Source organism: Tursiops truncatus, chromosome 21, assembly GCF_011762595.2.
Source record: "Tursiops truncatus isolate mTurTru1 chromosome 21, mTurTru1.mat.Y, whole genome shotgun sequence".
Taxonomy (NCBI): domain Eukaryota; kingdom Metazoa; phylum Chordata; class Mammalia; order Artiodactyla; family Delphinidae; genus Tursiops; species Tursiops truncatus.
This window is the reverse complement of record NC_047054.1, coordinates 33,723,868-33,751,491: the sequence shown is the minus strand read 5'-3', so window position 1 is coordinate 33,751,491 and position 27,624 is coordinate 33,723,868. Positions and strand designations below refer to the sequence as shown.

The window sequence follows — 27,624 nt, the reverse complement described above, 5'->3', positions numbered from 1 at the left end:
GACGCCAGAAACTATCACAAGGCCAAGAGCAGGAAGAACACGCGCTGAAACTGGTTCTACCTGCAAGGAACCAACAGGGTGAGGACGGCCAGGGGAAGCCACAGGGGCCGCCGGCCGAGGAGTTAGGGGGACCTGAGCCACCACGGGGCCACACAGGCAGGGGACAGGTCGCTACTCCAGCTCAAGGCCGGCTCCCCACTCCTCACTCCTGATCCCCCACCTCCACCTACAGCAAAGGACCTCAGGCTTTAAGACACTTCCCTCAGTTTTCAACTTTGAAAAGGCCACTTGTGGTCATTTACAGCAGAGGTCCCCAACCCCCGGACCACGGCCCGTTAGGAACCAGGCCCCACAGCGAGAGGTGAGCTGCAGGTGAGCAAGCGAAGCTCCGTCTGCCGCTCCCCATTGCTCCAATCACCGCCTGAACCATCCCCCATCCATGGAAAAATTGTCTTCCACGAAACCGGTCCCTGGTGCCAAAAAAGTTGCAGACCGCTTATTTATTTATTTTATTTATTTATTTATTTTTTGGGCCTCTCACTGTTGTGGCCTCTCCCATTGCGGAGCACAGGCTCCAGATGCGCAGGCTCAGTGGCCATGGCTCACGGGCCCAGCCGCTCCACGGCATGTGGGATCTTCCCAGACCGGGGCACAGACCCGGGTCCCCTGCATCGGCAGGTGGACTCTCAACCACTGCGCCACCAGGGAAGCCCCGGACCGCTGATTTAAAGTATTTTTTTCCAATTAGGATGACTTGCTCATTTAGTACAAATTCTTTAGGCTCACACCAAAAGATCAGTTTGAAGTTCCCTTGCACAGAGTAGTAAGAACTTAGAAAGAAAAGTCATTTTCAACCACAGCAGCAACTGGCGAGTCCCTGATGACCCGGACTCACCTCTGCTGGCCCCCACTGGGTGACAGCCCACCTCCACCATCCACGCCACTGCACCGCCCTCATGCCCACCTGCTCCCCACATGCAGGGCTCACCCCAGCTCCACCACCGCTCCCGCAGCAGGCCCGTGCCCCGCAGCCTCACTCTCGCTCCAGGCTCGCCCCCCAGGCCTCCCACTCCGAGCCTGCTCAGACCCTCGCGGCCTCAGCTCCATGCAAGGGCTCCCAGCAGCCTCCTTGCGTACCACTCAGGGGCCTCGGCCTGCCCCCGCGCCTCTTCCCCCACACTGCCCCCCTCTTCCTGCCTCTCCCTGCCCCACGCTGCCCCTCCACCCCACACTGCCTTGCACCCCATGACGCCCCTGCTCATCTTGCCCCCACTCCATCGTGTGCCCTGCCCCGCGATGCCCCCATGCTGCCCCCCTCGTCCTGCCCCATGATGCCCCAATGCTGCCCCCCTCATCCTGCCCCACGATGCCCCCACACTGCCCCCCTCGTCCTGCCCCACGATGCCCCCACGCTGCCCCCCTCGTCCTGCCCCGCGATGCCCCCATGCTGCCCACTCGTCCCGCCCTGTGTTGCCCCCATGCTGCCCCCCTCGTCCTGCCCTGTGTTGCCCCCACACTGCCCCCCTCGTCCTGCCCCGCGATGCCCCACACTGCCCCTCCACCCCACACTGCTCCGGCACCCCATGCTGCCCCACTCCCGATGACCCCACACCGGCTCTCTCTGAAGCCTGGAAGGTGTGTCTTCACGGCCCTACTCACCAAACACCTCCTCCTTGAAATCTCGTGCCTTCCGCTGGGAACTTCCCTAGCCTGCTTTGACCCCTCTGTGTTCTGTGCACCCACAAGACTTTGCTTAAGCTTCAGCTGAGGTATTTATTTCACTTAACATGTCTACAGCCAAACTCTTAACTTCCCTCACCAAACCTGCTCCTCCTTTGGGCTTCCCATCCAGTGCCCAGAGCTATGGTCCACCTGGTCACTCAGACTGGAAAGGCATCTGGGATGCCTTTCTCTCCCCGCCACATGCGATCCATCAGCGGCCCCACTGGCACTGCCTGCAGTCCCCCATGTCTCCCACAGCCTCCCTGTGGCTCCCGTCTCTTCTGCGGCCTACAATCCCTTCTCCACAAAGGACACAGAGAGACCTTCTAAAAACATAAAGCCCATGATGTCATTCCCTCTGTTAAAGGACTCCATGACCTTCCACTGATTTTAAAATAAAATTCCTTACATTTTCAGAATCCCGAATTACCACGCTGGCTTTAGATTAGATGAGGATTTTTTTTTTTGCAATTATAAATCAGCATTTATTAAAAATAAACCAAAACTTGTAAAGGAAATAAATCAAGAGAAACTAAACTGTTGATCTTGCATTAATCACATTTAGCTTAGAACTTAGCTGTACTTTCTTAGAAACAGAAACAAAATAATCATGAGAATGTGCGAAACCCATAAGCACCACTGGAGAGTCGCCACACCCACAGTGACTCCCCCCAGAGAGCAGTGTGGCCTCGTGGGCTATTCCCCCAACGTTAGCCGATGAGAGAGCAGGTAATAAGTCAAAGATCCTTTGCTTTGGGCTGGAATTACAGCAATTCAAATTGGTACTAAGGAACATTTCATTTATATCAGATGTTCTAATTGGCTATTGATCATAAAGTAATTTCTGAGGGCCGTCTTAGAACAAAGGATCCCAGACAGTAAAAAAGTGGCGGAATTACTGTTAAATTCACCGATAACACCTTGGGAACAAAAAACACAACAAATAAAAACAGCCACAAAAATGGATGCTGGTTCCACCCTCATAGATTCACATTTAGTTTCTCTAGGGTGAGGTCCAGGTAAGGTTTCAGGCCCCTGCAGACGTTTCTATGGGCTGAGAACCGCAGAACCAGGTGACCAGCTCTGAGCCCTTCTCCAGCCTCGTTCCCTCCCATAAACCCCTCACTCACTCTGCTCATTTTTTGGTTCCTCCAAGACATCAAGTTCATTCTTGCCCTTGGGACCTTTGCAAGAGCTGTTGCCACTGCCCTGTATGTTTCTGCACCCTCTCTAGCCCACCCACAGGCTCACTCCTTCCTGTGCCATCGTAGATATCACCTCCTGAGAGAGGTCTTCTTAGCTGGATCCCCCAGTCAAGAAGCCACTGGTCACTCTGTAGCACTTCTTACTTCAGTTATCTGCAGAGCACTTATCCTTCTCTAAATTTCTCTTGGCTGTTTTCTGTCTATTCTCCACCAAAGTGAAATCCTTATCTGTGCTGTTCATCACAGCTTCGCAAGCTTCTAGGACAGTGCCTGGCACACAGCAGCAATTTGGTAAATATCTGTTGAATAAATGAGTGATAAGCAAAAAAACAAAATAATAATCTAGGTCACCTCTATCTACCATGCCTCATGAAAATCAACACTGTGTTACAAACGTAGCCAAACTTTAAACATTACAGTCAGCCTTCCTGAAAAATATCCTTTTCCTGTATCTATAGAATGAAATATTGAAGACTAAAAGCCATCTTTCAGAAAAACTGTAAAATTGATACGCATCATATAAAACAATTACCAGTCTGTGTGACTCCCAGAGTGAATACATTTAAAATAAAGCATCCCTTCAATTTCCTTTGGCAAAAACTGTCACCTCCCCAGGCAGTGCAGCATGACTGTTGACTTACATTCTTCGACATCGTGTAAATTTTTTGAATTAAATCTTTTACTCTGTATTTTTGACATTTATTCATATAATTGGGTTGTTAGAGAATCTTTCAAACTCAAGTCCCCCTAATAATCAATTTTAGTGGAAATAAACAGGTAGTCCAAAGGAAAAATGAGAGATATATTCAAATATTATTTCCTCTAGCTCCACTTTTTGGGTACTAAAAGTAGAGGCACCTCTATTCATATATTAAAGAAATTCAAGGCTGATCTAGTCTTTAAGTGTCCATTTCTAGTTACACCAAGAAAATCACCACCAAAAAATAGCTTTACTTTTAGGGGACTGAATGGTGGTCTCCAAAAAGATATATCCACACCCTAGAACCTGTGAATATTATCTCACATGGCAAAAGAGTGAATATCACCTTACATGGTAAAAGATGTGATTATGTTAATGATCTTGAGAGGAGGTGCTTTCCTGAATTATCTGGTTGGACCCCAAATGCAAACCCATGTACCCTTAGATGAGAGATGCTGACAGAAGCGGGGGGAGTCAATGTGGTCATGGAAGCAGGGGCTGGAACGAGGTGGCCGACAACCAGCAGATGCTACAAGAGGCAAAGACCAGATCCCTCTGGAGCCTTCAGACGGAGCACAGCCCTGCCAGCACCTTTCTTTTAGACTTCCAGCCTCCAGAACTGTGAGACAATGCATTTCTATTGTTTTAAGCTTTCAGTTTGCGGTCATTTCACAACATTTGTTATAATGGTCACTTAATTGACCATTAAGATGTGCTAGACACTATGAAAAGCACGGCACAAAAAGTTTGATAGCTATCCAAAAAATGTTTTTGTTTTAAAGTAAATAAAGTTTGACATTTACATTTTAAATAAGTATAATTTAAATATATTCAATTTCCATTTGCAGGACAGATCAAGAATATGGTGTTCTGTTCTCCTCATGATTTGCAGCCAATCGCTTGATCTCTGTAAGGCAGTTTTCCACCTGAAAATACAAGATTAAAATTCTTGACCCCCTCACGGTTGTAAGGATAATGAGAAAAAAGACGATGACAGACAACCCCTCAAAGATTCACAGAGTCTTAGAGCTACAGTAGCCCTAGAGGAGAATTTAGCGCCAACCTCGATCCAGGGAGGGGAACACAACAACTCACGGGGTGAGGCCCTTGCCCTGCGAGAGCCAGGGGACCCTAGGTACCTTGACTCTGCCAAGAGCCCTTTGCACAGGGATGTGCTGCCTATAGAAGGATAAGGACAATATTCCCAATTCACCCGTGCATGCGGCTGCAACACAGATTGTTTCCACTGAAAAGACTCTGGCCTAGGCCTGATGGGGGGAAAAGTAACAAAACAAAAACCCAAAATGTATTCTGAGGATAATGAGCCAGACCCTACACAGAACCTGCACAAAAAGGAGGTGTCAGGCGATTGTAAACATCAATTCTTCCAGCATCAGTTAGCCAAGAAAGAGATCGAAAGGATCTGCCTGGAACCCCTCCCAGGTAATAAACAATCCAAAAGGTCACATCTTAATGAGTGTCAGTCAGCACTGCCATCTTCCCATTAAAGAGAAAGTGTGATAGAGACAAAGTGTGTGATAAAACTCACACCCAAACAGGTTAAAAATTCTTAACAACTGAGAATAGGAGGCAGCTTCTTTAATTTAATGAAGGGTATTTACAAAAACCCTCCAACAGGCATCAGACCTATCAGTGAAATGATAAAAGTTTTCCCTTCAGGATCAGGAATGAGATAAGGATGCCCACCACCACTACTTCCGTTCAACACTGTACTCAAGATCTCAGCCTATGCAGTAAGGCAAGAAAAAGAAATAAAAATGATAAGGGATGGAAACGAAGAAATAAAAGTGTCATTATTTACTGATGTGTCAAAAATCCAAAAGAAAGCACAGATGAAATATTAGAACTAATAAGCATGTTTAACAATGTTGCTAGATACAAAATTCAGTATGTAAAAATAAACTGTATTTCAATATATCAGTACAAAGAGTCAGAAAACGAAATATTTAAAAGACACCACTGACCACATAATCAGAAATATAAAGTATCTAGAAAGGAGTTTAACAAAAGATGTGCAAAACCTATGCAAGGAAAATTATCAAGTTTACTGAGTTTTCTAAAAGTAACTCAGGTGTGTGCATGGGTTTTAGTCATAACAAATGAAAGGAAAATAAATTGGATATGATTATCACCATATCTTCTCATTCAAAATTGGTTTTTGAAATCTAGAGGTATCTTGACGCATTAAATAAGAATTCTGATCAGACAGGTACAATGTAGGTTCTGATTGTAGACCAGAAAGACTTCTTACCATTATCCCATGTTTTAAGTAAACATTGAAGAAACATTTGAATTACCATACTTTTCCACACTAAGTACTATATTAACTGTGAAAAACAAAAGGACTTTAAGTCCTTTAATTTTACAATGAATATACAGAAAAGTCTATTGGATTATAAGATCTAAAGTGACTTTAACACATACCTAAAGATATGTATACAATTTTAACACATCTGAGATTCTACTCCATCTACTCTATTCCAATCCATTTAGAATAAGTGGTCCAAACCAATGGATATATAATGGGGCCAATTCATCCTTTAATGGGAATTATTTGAAATTTCTGCCTTAATTTTTAGTTATTCCCCTGTTAGAGCTACCTTTAAATGTAGGTGGAATGGATAGCTTCCCTTAATGTGATATTTATAAAGCAGACTTCTCAAAATTCTCCATTAGCCTGAAAACATCAAAAATCCAAGCATCAGTGGTAATTCCTTTGAGCTAAGACACTATGCCTCCTGGGATCCATTTTTAAAAGAAAAATACTTCTTGGAGGAGGTAATATATATGAGTCATTATCCAATTTTAATACAAAACTTAATTTACCTGACTCATAAGCAAGATTTTGGGGAATCAAATCTGACAATGCACAGGAGAAAGGCACAGTACTTTTAGGGAGTACAGAGTGCTACCATTAGCCAGATGGGCTGGCACAGTGAGGCATGCTGGAAAGTACAAAGTTGACAACATCACAGTGCTAAAGGAAAAGTGAAAAGACGCCAGAGACAAGCATAATGCACTTGACAGTGTAGCTGAGGACACAGTCCTGCTGTCAAGATGTGTTTGAGTGACTTGAATATGGCACTTATTCACAACCTGACTTGCAGTGCTGATGGCCTGCTCTCTACAGCACCCCAGTGGAATATGGTAAACCCATGAAAGCAGGGGTTATGTTTTATTCTCTTACAGACCCTAAGGCACAATAAAGCCCTCAATAATACTCAATAATAGCATTTGGTGAATTGAAAATTCATTTAAAAGCAAGTAACTTAGCTCTGGGGATATAAAAATTATATGTTTAAATTAGAGATAGCATTTTTTTAAATGTTAAAAGTTGGCTGCTGACAAAACCAAGTGTTGACAAAGATGTAGAGCAACTGGAACTCACAAACAATGCTGGTGGGAGTCTACACTGACACCACCAATTTGGAAAACTGTTTCTTAGTGAGTTCTAAAGATACACATAGGCTCTGTGATCCAGTAATTCAAGAATAGATGTGTCCACCAGAGCTTTATTTGTAATAGTCATTGTATGATGGACACAAATTGTCCATCAACAGTAAAATGATACATAAATTGCTATATATTCCTACAATTGAACACTACACAGCAACAAACAAGAACAAACCGTTGTATCAATCTCACACAGTGAAAGAAGCCAGAAGCAAAGGAACACAGACCTTATGATACCACTTACCTGAAGCTCAAAAACAGGCAAAACTAATCCAAGATGTTGGATTAGATCAGAGGTCAGAATAGCAGTTATCTTTGAGGGCAGGGGTATTAAGTGTGAGAGAGGGGTGGACAGGGAGCCTCTCTGGTGCTAGACATGTCCTAAATCTTGATCTGTGTGGTGATCTGTGTGGGTATATTTGTATGTAAAACTTCACTGAGCTGCACACTTAAGATTTGTGTACTTTATATAAATTATACCTCATCAAAATGGTAACTAAGAAAAAATGGTGGCTGTTTATCAATGTTTAAAATTTGTTTTAATCACTTTAATTATGAGAAGCCAATTTTCTTTAAACATATATTTGCTGTTGGCAATAATTGGAACATCTAAACACTTGGAAGGAACTTTTAGCCAATAAAATAAAGAACAGGACTCTCTCCCAACTCAGATATTTAAGCGGTTCTGTCTCAATAGTTTGGTCCTCATTAACATCTCAAAGAAGCCCTAATCAAAATCCAGACATCAACGGAGAGCAGGAGGTAATGCGGACAGGCACCGAAATGAGAAGCATCTCCAGCTTTGCGACTGGGGGGCCTCAGAGGCTCAGGGCACTGCTCTTGCTACCCCGATGACTCTCCTAATGTAATAAGACGTGTACAGCGATGCCTCTGATTCCTGAAACTCTACATCTGAGATGCATAAGACACTCACTGGCCAGACCCTCTGTCTTATATGAGCCAGTCGCCAGCTAAAGACCTGTTAGTCAGGAAGTTACAGAAACTAGAGCAGGAGAATTACTGCTGACATGAGCCTGGTGTGTCTATGGTGGAAAGACAAAGGCAGCGGAAAGCAGACAGAAATCAGAACCAGGGAAAGGGTCACTGTTAGCTGCCACCTCTTTCTCACTGACTGATGTGGCTACGATGGCATTTGCATGAAAAAGGTGCTAAACATATTTTAAGTTAATGATTAAACATAAAGGAGTTGTTATTGTTGTTTAAGAAACTCCAGATGAAAATAACCAACATTTGGGAAAAAAATAATATTGAAAAGCCACAGAGAAAGGCATTAACTTCAGCTTCCACAGCCAAAGCCCATGGAAAATGGCCTCGGCTATTTCAGCCACTGACTTTCAGAGCTTTCGAGCAAACCTACAGTCCATCAGCAAAATGGAAAGACCTCTGCCCCTTTTGCTACCAGAACTGGCTACCTGAAAAGCTAAGGTATGATACCTCTGAATTCTATGAAGATGCTGTTAAGTTTTCAGTGGGGTCTAGATAGATAAGTTGGATTCATTTCAAGATATTTAGATGAAAACTGCCGGCCTCATTTTCATCAACAAAAAAGTCATTACATCATTTTTTCCCTTTAGCCGACTTCCCGCTTGAACGGGAAACACAGTCATCATGTATCACCTCATAATTGCGTATTTTAAATGGCTATAGAAAAATCATCCACCATCAAGTGTTTTCTTCATACTGAAAACAGGAAAATCTGCCAATCAACTGGAAAAATGTCAGCAACAACAAAAATGTAAATACTTCCCCTTAAAATATTATCGAGTCACTTCCCCCAAAGACCTAAATGTTTATCCATCTATAAAATTTCATCTCCCCTGATGAAAGGGATGAAAACTTTAAAATTCACACGATTAATTTTCTCCTTTTCTTGTCATTCTTCATGGATATGAGGCAGTGAGAGAAGAGTAGTATTTTAGGCTTAACACTGATTCTAAGAAAAAAAATCAGAGTAATTTTCAGAACAGGTTAACACGGAAGTCAAGAAAGTAAAAAGCAACAAGATTCAAGAGTCCCTTCTGGGAAACTAGCCTTAAGAATGGTTCAGGCTCAAATATCAAATGTTTCTTTGACCAGCAAAAGAATCACTTTCTGTGTGTACACTACTCACAAAGTAAAAGTTTAAATTCAGCAAAAATAATAAATTATTTCAGCAGTTCAAATTAATTCTATTTACCCAACTACAAATAAATAAATTTACCCTTTGGGTGGATAATTTGCAAGGCACACTTCTTATGCAAAAGGGAGGAAACTGGATAGCAAATGCTAAAAATGGCATTTCATAAGGACTATTAAATGTTTACACACAATGTTTTATTAATCGGGTCACTTGTGACAATTCAAGCTTTTCATGGATGTCCATGAAAGACAAAAGACACTACTTTTCATTTTGTTCCAGTTAAGATAAATAACCTGGAATGAAATATAATTGTGCACTTTCTCTAGAAAACTGCCATGGCCCTGAAAATCATATTTAGAAAAGAAGACAATACAAGGGAATTCATGTCAAAACTGTACGCGTTTCAACCTATGGAAATGACATCAAAGGAGAACTACACAGAGGACAGAGGATGAAATTAACAGACAGCGGGTTGGCGCTCCCACCAGCAGATCATTTAAAAGGATACACTCCCTCGGCTGCTCTTCAGAGGTTTTACTTTGATTCAAGACATGAAAAAGATGAAGTCAGCTTGGTTCATACTCTCTTCACCCAGCCCAACCCAGCAAATTAGTTCCCACCCACTCCATCCAAATATGCACTGTCTGAGCAACCAGCACGCTGAATGAGCACAACCAGAGAACATGATCAAGACACAACGGACATAGAGAACAGGCTGGTGGTTGCCAAGGGGGAGGGGGCTGGGAGAGGGATGGAGGGGGAGGCTGGGGTGAGCAGATGTAAGCTTTTATGTAGAGAATGGATAAACAACAAGGTCCTACTGTATAGCACAGGGAACTATCTTCAATATCCTACGGCACACCATAACGGAAAAGAATATTAAAAAAAGAATGTATATATGTGTATAACCGAATCACTTTCCTGTACAGCAGCAGGAATTAACTTTAATAGGCTCAGCTGATTAACAGCCAATGGTTTTACTTTTTCCAGTAACTGCGAGCTGCACACTGTGCCCCCTTCCCCTTGGGAAGTGAGTGATTTTTATTCTCAGTCCATTCCCAAATGTTTTAATCTCCTCTGCTTATTAAAATATTAATAACATTAATATTAATAATAATATTTATATATTAAAATAACCACCTATGAAGTATCTTGTCTAAAAATAAATGAACCTGAATCTAGTCAAGTTTCTAAATCTACCTACCAGCTTACAGGTAATACCAGGGATAGAGAAACAAGTTAATTGTCACCAAGAGGAATCAGTCAAGAGGGTGAAATGTTCTAGAGGACAAATGAACCTGCTTCTCCATCAGTCAATGTCAGGAAGAAAAAAGAGAGAGTTCACTAGGGGAACAACAACATAATAAAAGAGACATAAAACACAGTAACCAAATGCAAAATGTGGGCCTTGTTTATATACAAATTTGAAAAGCAACTGTGAAATGATCCCTTTGAAATAACTGGGGAAATCTGAATGTGAGTTGGGTGTTATATAATATTAAGTAAGGAATTAATATTAATTTTGTTATAAACAATAATGGCATAATGGTTTTGCAAAAAAAAGTCCTCATATGTTAGAAATATACACAAGAGCATTTACACGTGAAATGACATAATGGCTAGGATTTGCTTTAAAATATTCTCACAAAAAATTTTTTAATAAAGTAGAAGTTGGGGAAGGAGAGAAGAAACAAGATGGGTAAAATGCTGATACCTGTTGAGACTGGGCGATGGGCTCATGAAAGTTCATTATATTCTACTTTTGTGTATATTTAAATATGTTCACAATAAAAGGGTTTTTTTTAAGTCCATGCAACATTTCAATCTCACATTCAATTCTAAGATTTCCCTCCTCTCTGTAAAGCAGGCCAAGCTGTTGGTCCTAATGGCTGAGGAGGGAAGAGGTGGGTGGGCAGAGGCAGAGGAATGGGTAGTCTGCTCCCCACACCACTCCCTCTTCCCTGCACCCGCTCCCCTGGTCGCAGAGCAGAGAGGTTCGTGGTTAGTTGCTTCTGTGCTGGTGTCCTATTCCTTTACACAATGGACACAGAAGGATGGGTGGAGGCCCCAGCAAGGCTTGCTGGCAGGAGGCTCAATCCCGAGCAGTAACTGGGCATCGATGGCATTAGATTCGAATGCACCTTCCAGGTGAACCCCCGCCAGCAGCATCATGCCACTCTGCGCTGATACGAGAGCTTTCTCTCCACGCCCGTGACAGCCCAAGCTAGTCTTCCCTCTGTGGGCCAGGACGTGGGCCTGCTCATGGTGGGAGCCTGCCTGCGTATTTCTCAGGGACCCTGAATTCGAGGGGGCTGTCTTGTGTCCTCTGCATGTTACCCCACCACACCCTCTGTCATCAATGCTCTGCTCTGTGCTCCATCAGCCCTGGGGCAGGTCAGCAGGCCCGGTAGCTCAGCAGACATCCAGTAAGATAGCGCACACGCAGCCTTCGCTTCTTGAAGACCCCAGGAATTTGATGAGCAATCCTCTGGCCCCTCCTCCGCCTCAGCTCAGAAGCATGGTACCCTCCCAGCCCCCTTAGCCTCTCTGCTCTCCTTTGGGAGATTCACAAAGGTTGTCTCCAGAAGTCCCTCTTCTTATCTGTCACTGGCAGAAGTTTGACAAACTAGTGTCCCTTTTTTAAAAAATTTATTTTATTATTTATTTATTTAATTTTTGGCTGCACTGGGTCTTCGTTGCTGCGCGTGGGCTTTCTCTAGTTGCGGCAAGTGGGGGCTACTCTTCATTGAGGTGCACAGGCTTCTCACTGCAGTGGCTTCTATTGTTGCGGAGCACGGGCTCTAGGCTCACAGGCTTCAGCAGTTGTGGCTCCCAGGCTCAGTAGTTGTGGCTCGCAGGCTGTAGAGCACAGGCTCAGTAGCTGTGGCCCGTGGGCTCTAGAGTGCTGGTTCAGTAGCTATGGCCCGCGGGCTCTAGAGTGCTGGTTCAGTAGCTGTGGCCCACGGACTCTAGAGTGCTGGTTCAGTAGCTGTGGCCCACGGGCTCTAGAGCACAGGCTCAGTAGTTGTGGCTCGTGGGCTCTAGAGCGCAGGCTCAGTAGTTGTGGCTCGTGGGCTCTAGAGCGCAGGCTCAGTAGTTGTGGCGCATGGGCTTAGCTGTTCCGTGGCATGTGGGATCTTCCCGGACCAGGGCTTGAACCCATGTCCCCTGCACTGGCAGGCAGATTCTTAACCACTGCACCACCAGGGAAGTCCCCAGTGTCCCCCCTTGCACATGGAAATCAACTGGGGGTGTACTGGGCCTTGGAGAACTTAGAACTTGTTCTCAACAGGACACTAGCTCTACTGTTGGGGCTGGGGGGTGCGGCACAAAAGATCTCAGCCAGCACCTCCCACTGCCCTGCTGCATCTACTAGGCATCAGGCAATGAGAATATGAAGGCAAATGAGACCTGCCACACTGGCTTTGACATCACAGGGAGTGAATGTGGGCACAGGACCTGACACTTCCCAGGGCTCTGCCTTGAGTAAGACTCTGGAGCCTTGTGAAGACTTTGCCCCTGTCACCAGGAAAGGAGAGGTGGCCGAGATGACTCCCTGACCCAGAGGCCTGGAGGCCGATGAACGAAACTCCTGGCATTCTGGGATCCCAGCCCTCTGCCACAGCTGATTCAAAAGTGAAGAGCCCATTGGCGTGGGCCCTGTAGGTGTGGTTCCCTGAATGGAGTGGTGGAAAACACTGTGCCACAGCCTACAGGCCGGTGCAGGGTCCAGATCAGGTGGTGTGCACAGCCCACGCCCAAGTCACAAGGCAGCAGGTGGGCTGCAGAAGCTGCCCTGAGATTCTACTCCCCCTAGCTGTTCACCCTGCCACTGGCATTCAGGATGACAATTTATCACAATTTCTAATATTATCTCTCCCAAAAGCCGAGTCCTACTATGAGAGCTAGTCCAGCCCCTGGCCACCGAGAGACCTAGGATAAGCCAATGCAGTGGACACCTGCCATGCCCTGGGCTTTGTGTACACACCTCCTATACTTAGGAATCAACCTTATGATCTTCTGCCTCAAAGAAGACATTTAGTTTTCCAGGATCTCTTGCATTTAGGGTGAACCATCACCCTGGATTTTAAGTTAAAAAATTAACTATTACTTAAGTCACTGTATTTGGGGGTAGTTTAGCCCAGTCTCTAATACTCACATGAAATGAAGAGTCTGTTCTACAGGACTGCAGACCCTACCACCTCTGTGCCATCCATGAATTTACATTCGAGTGTGCGTGTGAATACTGACGCACAGCCAGGTTTCTCAGAACAGCATCCACCCTGGTGTCTCTGTCTTCTCACCTCTCAGCCCCTCAGTCTGGCTGCCTCACCACCACTCCACTCACACTGACCCTCCTGAGGTCACCTCTGAGCTCCTTTACAAAGCCCTGATTGCCAAATGCCTTAGGAGTCAGGTCAACAGAAACACACCCGCCTGAACTCCACCCCAATCATCGTGATCACTGACTGTACCTAGATGAATAGATTTACTCCACTGCCCAGCAGAAAGAAATTAAGTCTTCTCTGGAGGAAGGTAACAGCATCCAGAGACCTTACGATTTTCATATACAATGTCAGGTCCTTAATGAAAAATTACAAAGCACAACAAGAGACAAGAACAAATGACCAAAAACTAAAGAGAAAGGACAGATAATATATACACTCTAGGTGTACTATCTAGGGGATATACAATCATTATCAAAAAGGAATTTTGATATAATTATAATTGCTGTGTGCTAGAAAACATAGATTAAAGATGATGAATTTTATCAGCTACCTGGAATCTATATAAAAGAATTAGAAAGAAATATAATAATTGAAATTAAAAATGCAATAGACAGGTTTAAGAGCAGATTAGACAAAGCAAAAGAGGGATTTCCTAAAGTAAAAGAGATGTAAGGAGAAAATATCCACATAAAAAGCACAGAGAGAACAAAAGAATGAAAATACAGAAGAGAGCTGAAGTGGCACCTGAGACATGGATCAAAGAACTAACATGCCTGTAACTTGAATCCCAAAAGGAGAAAAGAGGAGAAAGAAGCAATAGTTGCAGAAATACTCACCCAGAGTTTTCCAAAACCAATTAAGGATATTGAGCTGCAAATCCAAGATGCTCCGTGAACCACAACTAGGGGAAATATATTTGGGGGTAGGGGGCTAGTGTCTGCTACCCACCAACCTTGCAACTTTCAAAAGACCCTTCACCTCTGCACTTTTTTCATCTGTAGAAGGCTTATGTTATGACTTAAGTTTAGTCAAACTAAATGATCACCCTCCAGAGCTAACGTTTGAGAAATCTGTGTTTCCTAAGCCTGAAAGCTTACAGCCATGTGCCTCCCAGGCAGTGGTATTTGGCTTCTGGAATTAAGTTATGGAGACAGTTAACATTACTCACACTGAGCTTTTGCAAGTCTATGGTGATTTTCACGTTGCAATTTCAAACTGAGCTGAAATAAAGGTTTCTTTCTCTATTTTTTTTGTTTTAACACAGAAAGGTTTAGCTTGGATTCTGAATTAAGAGAAAGTTTAGGCTAACAGTTAACCTTGGATTAATATTTATCTTACTAATGCTGGCTTTATATCACATGGTGATATTCTATTTCCTCCAGGAAATTTTTTATGCCATTATAAAATTCTAGCTAATGCCACAAATTCTAGATGTAGGGCACACTGCCAGAGAGCACTATTGACTGCTTATTTGAAAACCAATCATCTATTTATAAAATCAGAAGAAGCATAATCTAAATATACTCAGAGGAGAAAAAGGCTGGATCCTGTGCCACCATGTCCTTTCCTTTCAGAGTCTGTCCCAGAATGACTGGTGACAAAAAGTGCTCTGTCCCATGGCTGCAGTGGTATCTGATAAGCAATAAAGCATTACAAGGCATCTCTTTATGTTTTTAAGAACTTGTTATCCAGCTCAACCACAAAAAAGATATTCAGAAGCAAGAGTGATGGCAACCTTGACATGCAGACCAGCAAGAGACAGCAGGACAGGCTGGGAACATCCAAGTGGACTTTGGAATCAAATAGATTTAAGTTTGAATTCTCAAGTCACTCTCAAGTCATCCGTGTACCCTTGGACAAGATATTTTACCTCTGAGCTTCCGTGTCTCTCATCTTTACTTAGAGAATTAATAAGAAGTACTGTCCATAGCTGTGGCGGGGAACAAATGGGGGGATTATACAGTATATGTGAAGTAGATTATATAGTGCTTGGAACCCCGTGCAGAAAGTGGTCCCCTTTTCTCACCTTCTGGCCCACCCCTGGGCTGGTCACTTCCCAGCACCACAGAGAGAGACCAGTGAGGGCTCTTTCCTCTGCCCATAAATTCACAGGACGGGGATTGCTTTCTGTCTGAGTTTACACTCTCTGGTGACAACTGGCACCATTTCTGTGGTGAGGCCAGTGACCCCACGTTGACCATGTGAAGACAAGCTTGATTCGCCTGCCTCTGATCCAAGATTTAGCCGCTGGGGCCTGTCCCACACCCCGTGCAGCGTGGATCAATTTGGTGGACGCTGACTTGGATTTGAACCCGAGCAGGACCCTATGCGGCCTTCCCAGGACAGACCCCTACCCACCATGTCCTATTCCTGCCTTTTGTCTGTAGAAAACCTTTAGCCAAAGAATAAACTTAATCAGAGAAGTGAGAGAATACAAAAGCAAGGAAAAGCAGTTAAACAGGACAAAATAATAATAATTTAGTCATTAAACAACGTCAAGGACCTATAGTTCCTCCTCAAGGGCTATGGATAATAATCTGAGCCGTGTCCTGTGAGCTGTCTTGTAGATACTGAAACTCCCACCAGGTGGAAGAAGTTAACTAACGATATGCTGACCAGGCTGTAGCCATGACATAAGCTGCCGCAATTCGGAGAACTGGCCTCAAGGAAATGGGAACTAACCGACCCTGGAACTGAAGATTAACTGTACTTAAAACAATCAACCTGACGCTGATCAGACCACCGCATGACCAATTTCGAGCTGACGGTGCTGTTTCTACACGTAGCCCCTTCCCTCCGCCTGTACATCCCTGAAGCTCCCCCTTCAAAGCTCTTGCCCCCTGGTCAGCAGGGGGAGTCAGCCTTTGGACATGAGTCTGTTTTCTCCCCTGGTTTCCAGTCTCCAAAATAAAGCAACCTTTCCTTTCTACCAACACTTGTCTCTCCAGTATTGGCTTGTGAGCAGTGAGTAGCTGGGCCTGAGTTTAGTGACAGCTTCCGTGTCCTATGTTCTCACCTGGGCCCTTTCCTGGAAAAGTTCCCGGGGGACCCAGCCTGTGGCTGCAGGACCCACCTTACTCTCCCTGTGTTAATTCCCTGAGGAGCTACTGCAAAAACCCACCCACCTCACTGAGCCATTTCCCACCTGGCTTCTCATGGTACGAGGCAGAGGAACAGAGATTCGAGAGGATGTCAGGTCCTGAGGGGAAAGAGCAGAAGAACCTAACAGGACATTCCTCCAAGAGGACCTGAGACCCACCTCCACATCACCAAGTCACCAGCTGACTGATGGGCAGAGATCCAGGTCTAAGCAGCACTGAGGGTTCAGAAACAGGACCCTCAACATGCCCTCCTCTTCACCACTTCCCTCCACCCGCCAGCAACCTCAGGACCACACCTGCAAGAGACCGGGGCCAAACCCCCGGCACCCCCGGCACACAACAGCAGGAGGCCCAGGGGCTGAGGACCTCTGAGCCACACGTCACATCAGATGTTTTTCAACACGAAACCATTTCCCTCGAGGAAACATCCCAGCATCAAAGAGCGTGAAGTGGAGACAACTACTACAGCCTTAGAGAAAAAAAACAGAATTAGAAACCTCTTCCAAGCAGAGTGACTCTCAACGTCCAGCACATCTGAGACCACCTGCAGAGCATCTTAAAAATACACGTCACTGGCACCAGCCCAGACACTCAGGATCAGAAACTCTGGGATGAGCTTGGGCATTGGTATTTTTTCAAAGCTCCAAGACAAAGGCTGAGAAAAACTGGCTGAATCTGTGCCTATTAGTGAGGAGCAAATCAAACTCAGAATCAGGTTTTCCCATCATGGGCAGCGTTTCTTCAAGGCTGGTGGGTGGAACACTGTTCTTAAAAAGTTAAGAATTGTCATGCTGGAAAAGGATTCTGTGGAGAAGAAAGCTGGGACCCATGAAGTTAAGCCAAACTTAAGTCTTCCCTTTAGAATTTCCAGAACCTTTAACAGGCCCAGGTTCATCGTACACTACAAGACAGGAATACGCTATACGGTATTTTCCAAACTTATCTGATCAGAAAACTCTCCCTTCGAAAAATGTCTGGTAGCTCTAGTAATCTCTGGGAAACACTTTGGGTCTGACAAACTGTCCTCCGTTAATTGCTTCTAGAGGTTTCCTGAAAGAACAGTACAGTGAAAAGGCTGGAACGCAAGGAGGGGCAATGACGACTCCACTCGGAGATTAGTCGAGAATCCGGTGACGAGGACCTCTTTTCCCACGTCTCCCCGCCTGGGATGCTGCTCTACACAGCCCAACACTCTTCTAACTTGGTCCCAACAGAAACACACATAGGTAATAATGACTCCCAAGCAGTGAATGAAAGTGAGCCTCTGCACACAGCACCAAATTTCTTGGAATAAAGTTGCCAGGTATATCCACGTTCTCAATGATACTGCAAACTTGTGCGGACCTCCTCCCAAAAAGATGATGCTGTACAAGCCCCGTAAGCTGTTATTCTAGGAGCTAGTGCCAAGGGCACAAATACCCCTGCATCACAAGAGGAATCCTTAAAAGGGAGGCACCTTCCAACCTCAGGTCACACAGGGGCACAGCTTTCCTCTGTTTCCCCTCTTGGGGGGGTCAGAATTTTAAACTCAACATAAGCAACAGACGCCGGCTATGATCGGATCACACTTGCACTTCCTTTGTGGCCGGCACTGCAAATACGCAACAGAATAAAGTCATAGGCAGGGTATTCAGTTGGTGATGACAAAAATACTAATGTCATAATACTACCTTCAATATCACATTCTAGCCAGTGAGAACTCAGCACAGACATTATTATTATTTCTGCAGATTAATATTTGATTGTAACATGAAATAAAGTTCATCTAAGCAAACTTAAAAGAATGCAGTAACTTATATCCTACCAGAGTACTGACTACCTGAGTATAGTATTACCCACAAACTTTACGTATAAGTTAGAGCGTGCCTTTGCTCCCAATCCACACATCTCTGGAGTGTCTCCTCTTCACCAGGCAGTATCCTAGGAGGTTGAAATGCAGCAGTGAACGAGACAAAAATCCCCGCCCTCCTGAAGCTTTTATTCTAGATCCAGGAATCTAAATATTTAGCAAGTTAACTGGATTTTTGTCATTTCCATTTTCTTCTAAGGTTTCTTCACTATTAAACTCCTATCTCACGTGCACCCCAATGTTCACACCAGCACTAAGACATGGAAGCAAACTAAACGTCCATTGACTGATGAATGGATAAAGAAGATGTGGTACATATTTACAATGGAATACTACTCAGTCATAAAAAAGAATGAAATAATGCCATTTGTAGCAACATGGATGGACCTAGACATTATCCTACTAAGTGAAGTAGGGCAGACTGAGAAAGACAAATACCATATGATGTCACTCATATGTAGAATCTAAAAAACAATACAAATGAACTTATTTACAAAACGGAAACAGACTCACAGACATAGAAAACTAACTTACGGTTATCAAAGGGGAAAGGAGATGGGGACAAATTAGGAGGTTGGGATTAACATATACACACTACTATGTATAAAATAATCAACAAGGACCTACTGTATAGCACAGGGTACTATATTCAATATCTTGTCATAACCTATAATGAAATATAATCTGCAAAAAAAAATCACTTTGCTGTTCATCTGAAACTAGCACAACACTGTAGATAAAAAACATAGTTCAATAAAAGAAAAAAAAACCCTCCCATCTCTCTTTGATCACAAAAATCTTGGATTATCACAGCTGAAGGAAATGACCGGGGCCGCTCTGTCCCTGGCATGGACTCCAGGCAGGCGGGCAGGGGACCAGATCCTGGCTGTACTCGTACCTGTGACCTCAGATGACCCTTTTCCTGCTCTGAGCCTCAGTTTCCTCATCTGTTAAACAAGGACTGGGTTCGAGTTTGACCCAAGCACGGGAGTGGAGGGTATTTGGAAATGTTGGAGGGGGCAGATTCTGGCTGACACAACAGCTGAGTGGGCCCAGGAACGCCGAACACCCTGCACGTCCCCGGACAAGCCTCGCCCGGGCCTTGGAGCTTGTGAGCACAGAGCTGGCACAGGGCCGAGATCGCTACACATAGCTGAGGGCTCCTTCTGGACACCGGGCCATTCCTCTCTTTAAGGACAGTCTCGGCCTTTGATGGGGAGGCCGCCTGCCGTGCTCCTCTACCCTGAAGTCCCCACACTGGGTAGAGCAGGTGCCCCTCGTCACTGTTTTAAAGCTACACTGATTTTCAAAATATCCGCCTTCCTCTCACAAAAGCCTTTTCATAGCTGAAGCTCAAATATATAAAATTGCAATTATTATGTCAACTAGATCTAATTTCTACTAGGAGCTAGTTAATCCGCATCTTGTTACCAAAGATATAAACCTTACGACAACTTTGGTTTTGAGATGATTTTCAGCATTCTTACAAAGCCTGAAGACAAGCTAATCATTAATCCATAGAAAATAAGCAGCTTGTGGGGAGAATAACACGTGAACCAAACCAAAAAGGTTACGTAAGAAAATCTCATCAAATAAACAATGTAGTTAAACAGCTATCTGCTTATCCATGGTAAGCAGGGTATAAAGCAGTACTGACCAAAAAGGCAGAGATCAGGCCTCCTACCTGAGCCATACCATAAAAAAAAGAAGGAATTTTCACCTTTTGCCAATTAGGTTGAAATGTCATCTCTGTCTCCTGCCCGTGTGCTGTGAAGTTATAATCTTGCTGCTTACAGTTATTCAACCCCTAACTTGCCCTGGAGGCACAGATTTGGGCGTCTAAAGGCTATGGAAGGGTTATAAAGCATCCCCAGAAAGATTCTTACGCCTAACTTGATGGTTCACAACTGTGTCCCGAGGCACCCCGGAGCACCAAAGGGAGCTCAGAGCTGTGCTTCAGAATATTTTAAACTTTCAAGCAAAGCACGGGATACTAGACATCTGCTGGACATTATGCAAACTGCTGGCTCCAGGTAATTCACACGTTCAACGTTAGACTGAGCTACATTCCTTTTGAAGATATCACAGCTTTGTGAAACTACATTTTGAGCAGTTCCTGTGATGAAAAGCAACGGCTACATAAGATGAAGCGTCTAATCTGACCCCAAGGTTTGGGGAGCTGTGCAACACCCTAGAGAGAGACACATCCCATTATTATGTAACTGCGGTTAAGAATGAGATAAAGCAAGTATTTTTCTTTCAATTTATTGTATTATTTTTTCAAACAGCTACTAAGTTGTTAGGACATAAACACTCACAGGCTAATGAACGTTACTACTTAGTGGGGGGAAAAAAAAAAACGTTAGCCATTTTCTTAGCCAAGGGGTGTTGGGAAAATGAATGGGACACTAACGACACTGTTAAACCTCTGACCTAAACATCTCGGTCAATCTCTAAAACAAGGCAGGGAACAGGAAAGTTTCTTTTGCAAAGGGCAGATCTTTGGAAAAAGAGGTCCACTCCTGGGCGGCCTCCTCAAGCGTCACGGTGACGGCATCGCTGCTGTGGGTCCCATGGGACGGCCAGGACCGCCAGGACCACCAGCTCCCCACGTTGTTTGGCCACTGCCACCTTTGTTTCTGGGGTTCAAACACAGAAGGATAGAATGACTGAATATGTACAATAAACACAGCCCACAAGCTAAAGATGGATTTCCACATTGTCACTGCAATTTTTTATCATGAATTTAGGAGTGTGAGCTCTTCGAAATAATTCACCATGAGAGCATCTGTAAAACATCAGTGATGGTTACTTCAGTTCCTTTTCAGGCCTCCTATTCATCAATCTCCAATCCATCCAACTGCTGCCATAAAATTAAGATCATGCGGGAGCCTCGCATCTGAATTGTACAGAGTAGGCTTTAAGACTGCTAACTTCATTACGGGCAAAGAGTTGATGGATAGGCATCAAAACAAAAGGGATAAAAGTAAGGTATTTCTCATTAGTTACAAGGAGAAAAACAGCAACCATACAGTGAAGAAATGAATCATCACCTTGCTTGGGTCATCAAAATTAGCATCACCAGTGAGGGGCAGATGGGGACCTGATGAGAACACATCCCTAAGCAGAAGCCCTGCTAGGAACGCACAGCGTGAATCCAACCACAAGATCATTCATCTAACCCCAAATGAATATTCTTTAAAAGAAAAATGATTGTATTCTTCAAAAACATCATTTCACAAAAGAAAGACTATGAAAACGTTTCAGATTTAAGGAAGATACAGACATAACAGCTAAATGGAATGCCTGGTCCTAGTACTAGAGGGAAATGCTATAAAGGACATTATAAGTGAACTTACAGAGTCAGAGTACAGTCTGTTATCTAATAAGATAAACTGAAATAAATGTTAAACTGACTGAATGATGCCTGCACCATTGTTATATTAGAAAACATGCTTATTCTTGGGAAATACACACTGAACTATTTAGGAATAAGGGCTATGATGTATGAACTTAAATGGTTCAGAAAAAAACCTAATGTACAATAATCTTATGTGTATATATACTATATAGATAGAGAGAAGGAGAAAGAGGGGAAGAGAATGCACAAATAAAAAACGGTGCAAAATATTAACAATAGGTGGATCTGGGTAAAGGCCTTATGTACTTTTGGTTCTGTTGGTTTTTTTTTAACATTTTTATTGGGGTATAATTGCTTTACAATGGTGTGTTAATTTCTGCTTTATAACAAAGTGAATCAGCTATACATATACATATAACCCCATATCCCCTCCCTCTTGCGTCTCCCTCCCACCCTCCCTATCCCACCCCTCTAGGTGGTCACAAAGCACCGAGCTGATCTCTCTGTGCTATGTGGCTGCTTCCCACAATCTATTTTACATTTGGTAGTGTATATATGTCCATGCCACCCTCTCACTTCGTCCCAGCTTACCCTTCCCTGCCCCCCGTGTCCTCAAGTCCATTCTCTACCTCTGTGTCTTTTGATTCCATATATATGTGTTAGCATACGGTATTTGTTTTTCTCTTTCTGACTTACTTCACTCTGTATGACAGACTCTAGGTCCATCCACCTCACTACAAATAACTCAATTTCATTTCTTTTTATGGCTGAGTAATATTCCATTGTATACATGTGCCACATCTTCTTTATCCATTCATCTGTTGATGGACACTACACAAAAGGATGCTCAACATCACTAATCACTAGAGAAATGCAAATCAAAACTACAATGAGGTATCACCTCACACCAGTCAGAATGACCATCATCAAAAAATCTACAAATAATAAATGCTGGAGAGGGTGTGGAGAAAAGGGCACCCTCTTGCACTGTTGGTGGGAACGTAAATTGATACAGCTACTATGGAGGACAGTAGGGAGGTTCCTTAAAAAACTACAAATAGAACTACCATATGACCCAGCAATCCCACTACCGGGCATATACCCTGAGAAAACCATAATTCAAAAAGAGTCATGTACCACAATGTTCATGGTTCTATTTTTATGTTTACAACTTTTTGATAATTTGAAATTATTTCCAAATAACGTATTTTCAAACAGTAAAGTGCTGAACCACATTTGGGCACAAGAAAACAACTGCTTAAGTAAGTAAACATGACACATGCACCACAGCTAAAGAATGTGCATATCAGAAGTGTGTGGTCTCAGTGGCAGGACGTTCACCATAACCCAAGTGTGATGACAGCAGAGCACGTCGAAAGAGGCTCTCCAGTCATCAGCCTGTTGGAGGCTCTGGAGTGAGGTGCAGGGACAGTGAAAAAACTGGAGACAGCCAGCCTGGAGCAAAGGTCACGCCTCCTTCGGGGGGCCCTGGTTGAGAGGTTCTCCACGAGGAGGTGAAGTCGGCATTATTCTGAGGCTCCTGCGGGCAGAGCCAGAACACCCGAGCTCCCCAAAGATTCCAATTCCAAGTGAAGCCTGGGATTCTGGGTGGGTCCCCAGCATCCCAGATGACTCAGTGCAGTGGCTCAAGGACCCTGCCATGGGCTCCTGGAGGGCAAGGACCGTCCATCCCACCAAATCTCCAGCGTCTAGCAGCGGAGGGCTCATGGCCGACACCCAAGCCAACGTTTGCTTAATTAATTAATTAACCAACAAACAAGTGAATTCTTTCAATTATGGAAGCTGGGAAACGAAAAGGGAGGAAGCAGGGACCACAGATTTTTTTTTCCATTTTAGAATAACGTAAACATTTACATCCTGTTAGTTAATATTGATAATTTCTTGCATCCCCACTATGTGCCAGAACTTCTCAATCCTCACAACAACTCCAAAAGGTACCATTCGTTTCATTTTCCAGAAGAGGAGAAGGGCAGAGGGGTTCCGCAACCTGTCCAGCTCACGGGATTAATAAGGGATGGAGCTGAGGCTCCAATCCCAGTTCTAGGGTCTTTGTGAAGCCAACTGCCTTGCCTCTAGAAACAGGGAAATGTAGACCTCAACGCCAATCGGCTGAACAACCAGAAGGGCCAGGGTGAGAGCCACCTGTGCCCTGAGTTGAAGAAGAAGAAATTCAGAAGAAAGGGGATGCCTAGGTACACCTTTAGTCTGCTTCTAATGGGAAGAAACGCACATTAGGACAAAGACATTTTAGGGAGACATGCAGTCCGCAAGTCGCCAGGCTGGTGGCCAGGTACTTATGATCCCCAAACCAAAGTAAAACACCTGGAAACAGGAGTGAGAAGGGCAGTGGGTAGGGTAAACAAGAAGCTATTTTTCTGATGCACTTTTGACTCTTTAAGTTAATTATCTTCTTTCATGCATATCGTCCTTTGTCTTAAGTTTCTCCCATGATTTTACTCAGGAAGAATGAGAGCCCTTCCTAGAGGGGAAGCCACAGAGCAGGAGAAGAGGGGAGAAGAAAGACGCTGGTTTGAATCCCTCGACAGCTCGGGTTCTCTGCATCCACGCATCCACCGTCCTTGTCAGAAGCGCAGGTGGGCCCGCTCCCAGCCGGTTCACACTCATCCCCTAACCCAACCACTCGTGCCACTGAGCACGTGCTCTATGCCAGGCACCAAAGGTGTCAAGGGGTCCCGATGGGGCTCAGGACCCTCCAGACACCTCAGGTTAGTTAACAGGAAAGAAAGGCAAGAAAATCAAATGGAATAACACCATTTAGTGAGTGTCAAAAATCGGGAGGTTAACCCGCAAGTCAGCCCAGGGGGAGAGGCCTGAGCCAAGTCACGGAGAACGAGTAGGAACCGGCCCGGCCAATGAGCCCGGAAGGGCGTCCCGGGGAGAGGTCCCAGCAAAGGCCCCAGGTCAAGCCAGAGAGCCCTCAGGGTTGGTGCACCAGCGCGCAGGCCACCTGGAGGTGCTGGGAGGCCACTGGGAGATTCTGAACAGGAGCAACGTGAGCCTAGATGACGTACCTCAGAAGGGCCGCTGTGGCCACGGGGGGCGGGTGGGGGCGAAGGTGTGGAGGTGAGGTAAGGACAGCCTGGGGAGTCCAAGTGCAGCCTGACGCACGAGGAAGAGGGGTAGGTGGGAGGCAGGCACTCGGCGACGGACCGCATGAGCACCTGAGCGACAGTAAGGAAGTCAGGATGCCTTGGGGGGCTCTGGCTGGTGACTGAGGGGGAGCCCGAGGGGACATAACGAGTGCAGGGTGCTGGCAGGACACGTGGCAGAGACGGCCGAGAGTCCGCGGTGCCAGACGGCAGTGGGACCTGGGGAAACAAATGTGAAGTCAGCAGAAGTTCACCATTTAGCGCAGAGGAAACTGCATGGATAATACAGAATGAGAGGGCAGAGAGGATGGAATGCTGGGAACAAGAGACGGGAAAGGGGGCCACAGGGATCAGCCACAGAAAGAGGGAGAAAACCAGGGAGAGTTCATTGTCGCCGTACATAAGCCAAGGGAGCGAGAGTTTCGAGGGCAGTGGTCGGAGTGTCGGATGCTGGAGAGACGCGTGTCGGGGCACACGCATCTCCATAATCTGACTTCCTAGGTACCAAACTAAGAGCTAAGATGCTTATCAGACTACCGTGAGAGGAGCAATAACGCTGAAACCGAAACTCACAACCGGAAATTCATCCCAACATTTGTTTGTAAATATAAACAAACACGCTAGAGGCTGCGAATGTAGAGACGGTGCTCCCTTTGAGGACAGTGGCAGCCAAAGGACAGACATCTAGCAGGTAAACAACTGTAGGCAATGGAGAAATAAGGTGGGAGGTGGCAGGGGGGCACAGAGGCCCAGGCCCAGGCCAGGCAAAGGCTCAGGAAAAGGCTTTCCAGGGCTGAGTCCTGAGTCCAGAGAAGGAACGCAGTCTGGAGGGCAGAGGACAGAGGAGGCAGGGAGGGGAGGGGCCGCCAGGACAAGACGCAGGCGTTAAGAGGCTGAAGCAAGAAACCAACGGGATGGAAGAGGCGTCTCAAAGAGCAGAGCCCCGAAACAGGGCAGAAAAGACAAAGGCCAGGCCTAAGGAAGTGTCGATCAACAGGGAGAGATGGCGGCCCACTGGCAGGCGTGCACCAGTGGACACCCACGCTGGTGCCAGCGTGACCCTCCTGGTGTGGCCCGGAGAAGCCTCATCTGCGGAAAGTAAACTGTGCTCAGGAGGATAAGTTAAAATTGCAGCAGCAAACACTGACACTCATGAAAAGCCTACAGACTTTACGTCTCATTCCATTAAATGGAAAGGTTTTGAGAGTCTAAAACAGGTCCCAAAGAAGCCTACTTTATAAAACACAAACTGCCCTACTGAATTCTCTAGTTTTGCAAAAATGCGCAACTTGCCAAGTGTCTCCATTATAGCTTTATATTAGTATTTACTTATAATACCCGCTTCGTTCCAACATAAAACGGAATCAGCTACCATTTTACGTGAGCTGGTAGACGCATGTCACGGGCTTGTAGAGTTGCAGAGAACGACGGGGTTATCCGTCCACAGACAGAGTTTGTATCCCTCAGACATGAGGCGAGGAACTAAGTGGATCACAGAGGTGAGAACACACGGGTCTGCGGCCTGCTGCGGGGGGCGGCGGCGGGGGCGGGGCGCTTGGGAGGCCGTTGTGGAACAGGGATGACAGGGCAGTGACCGGCGCCAGTCCGAGAGGGTGTGAGGGCCAGGGGCCAGTGGCTCCTGCAGGGCCGGGACCCCGCTTGTTCCCTTTCCCACGCACCCGCTCACCCATTCATTGCTTCCTTCTGTGCCTCCAGGTGCCAGGCCCTGCTTCTGAGTGCCGGAAGCCCCACAGGTGGGTTGCTGCTGAAGGACCAGTGAACGTCCCCTGGGGGGTGGCAAGGAAGGAAGAGCTGCTGGTGGGAAGGAGAGTGTGGAGACACGGAGCACGGAGTGGGGCACAAACACCGAGGGCAGCGCTTCACCGAGAAGGACTGGCGGCAGCACAGGCTCCGGGGAGGACGCGGGGGACACCAGGAGATGCCCCGACAAGCCTTTCAAGGCCTCGTGCTGGTGTGCATCTGAATCAGTCACCTCTCCTGGCTGGGACTCCATGAGCACCGTGCATGGGGGCGGCACACCTGCCGACCAACACCCCAGACACTCTTTCCCCAGTTGACACCACTGCTCCCCACAGGTCTGGTGAAGCTCCACTACCGAGGGACGTTCAAGTCCCTGCGTCTATAAAGGACTCAGTCTGCAGGAAGCAGTTCCTGGAAAACCAAAGGCTTTCCCAAGCTCCTACTGCCCCGCTGGAGCCTGACTCCCTGGAAATATCCAGTCTTTGCAGCGGGATGCACGGCCCCCAGGCCGCTGCCAAAACCCAGGTCCCCGCCCTCATTGCTCGTCCTGAAGGATAAACATCTTAATCGGCTTCTGATTACTTCTCTATTTTGTACAGTTGACTTTGGCTCTTTTCTACTATTACCTCAAGGCTTTAATATCATGGAGTTCTAACGAACTGCTCTCTTCTACATCATCCAAGTAATTCTCAAAAACATTAAACATCGCAAGACCTCAGATTAGAAGAATTCCATTATGACCCTTAAGCCGGCCTTGAGTGACTTAGGCCTCTTAGCCACTCGACTTTCTACTCAGAAAAGAACTTGTGAAGAATTATTCTTTAGTTATTTTTGTTTGATTATTAACTTTGGCCAAGGTTGGTTTTATTTTTCGTTACTGGTGACTCAGATACAGTGCCTTTAACTCCTCATTCTCTACTGTTTGAGTACAAAGTGGTACATTAACCCAAA

General features: G+C 45.4%; 1 protein-coding gene across 9 annotated transcripts in view; it reads right to left on the bottom strand.

Moving 5' to 3' along the window:
* The window catches only part of CSGALNACT1 (chondroitin sulfate N-acetylgalactosaminyltransferase 1), a 322,625-nt gene that overhangs the window by 141,103 nt on the left and 153,898 nt on the right, over nucleotides 1-27,624 (bottom strand). The window lies entirely within an intron of this gene.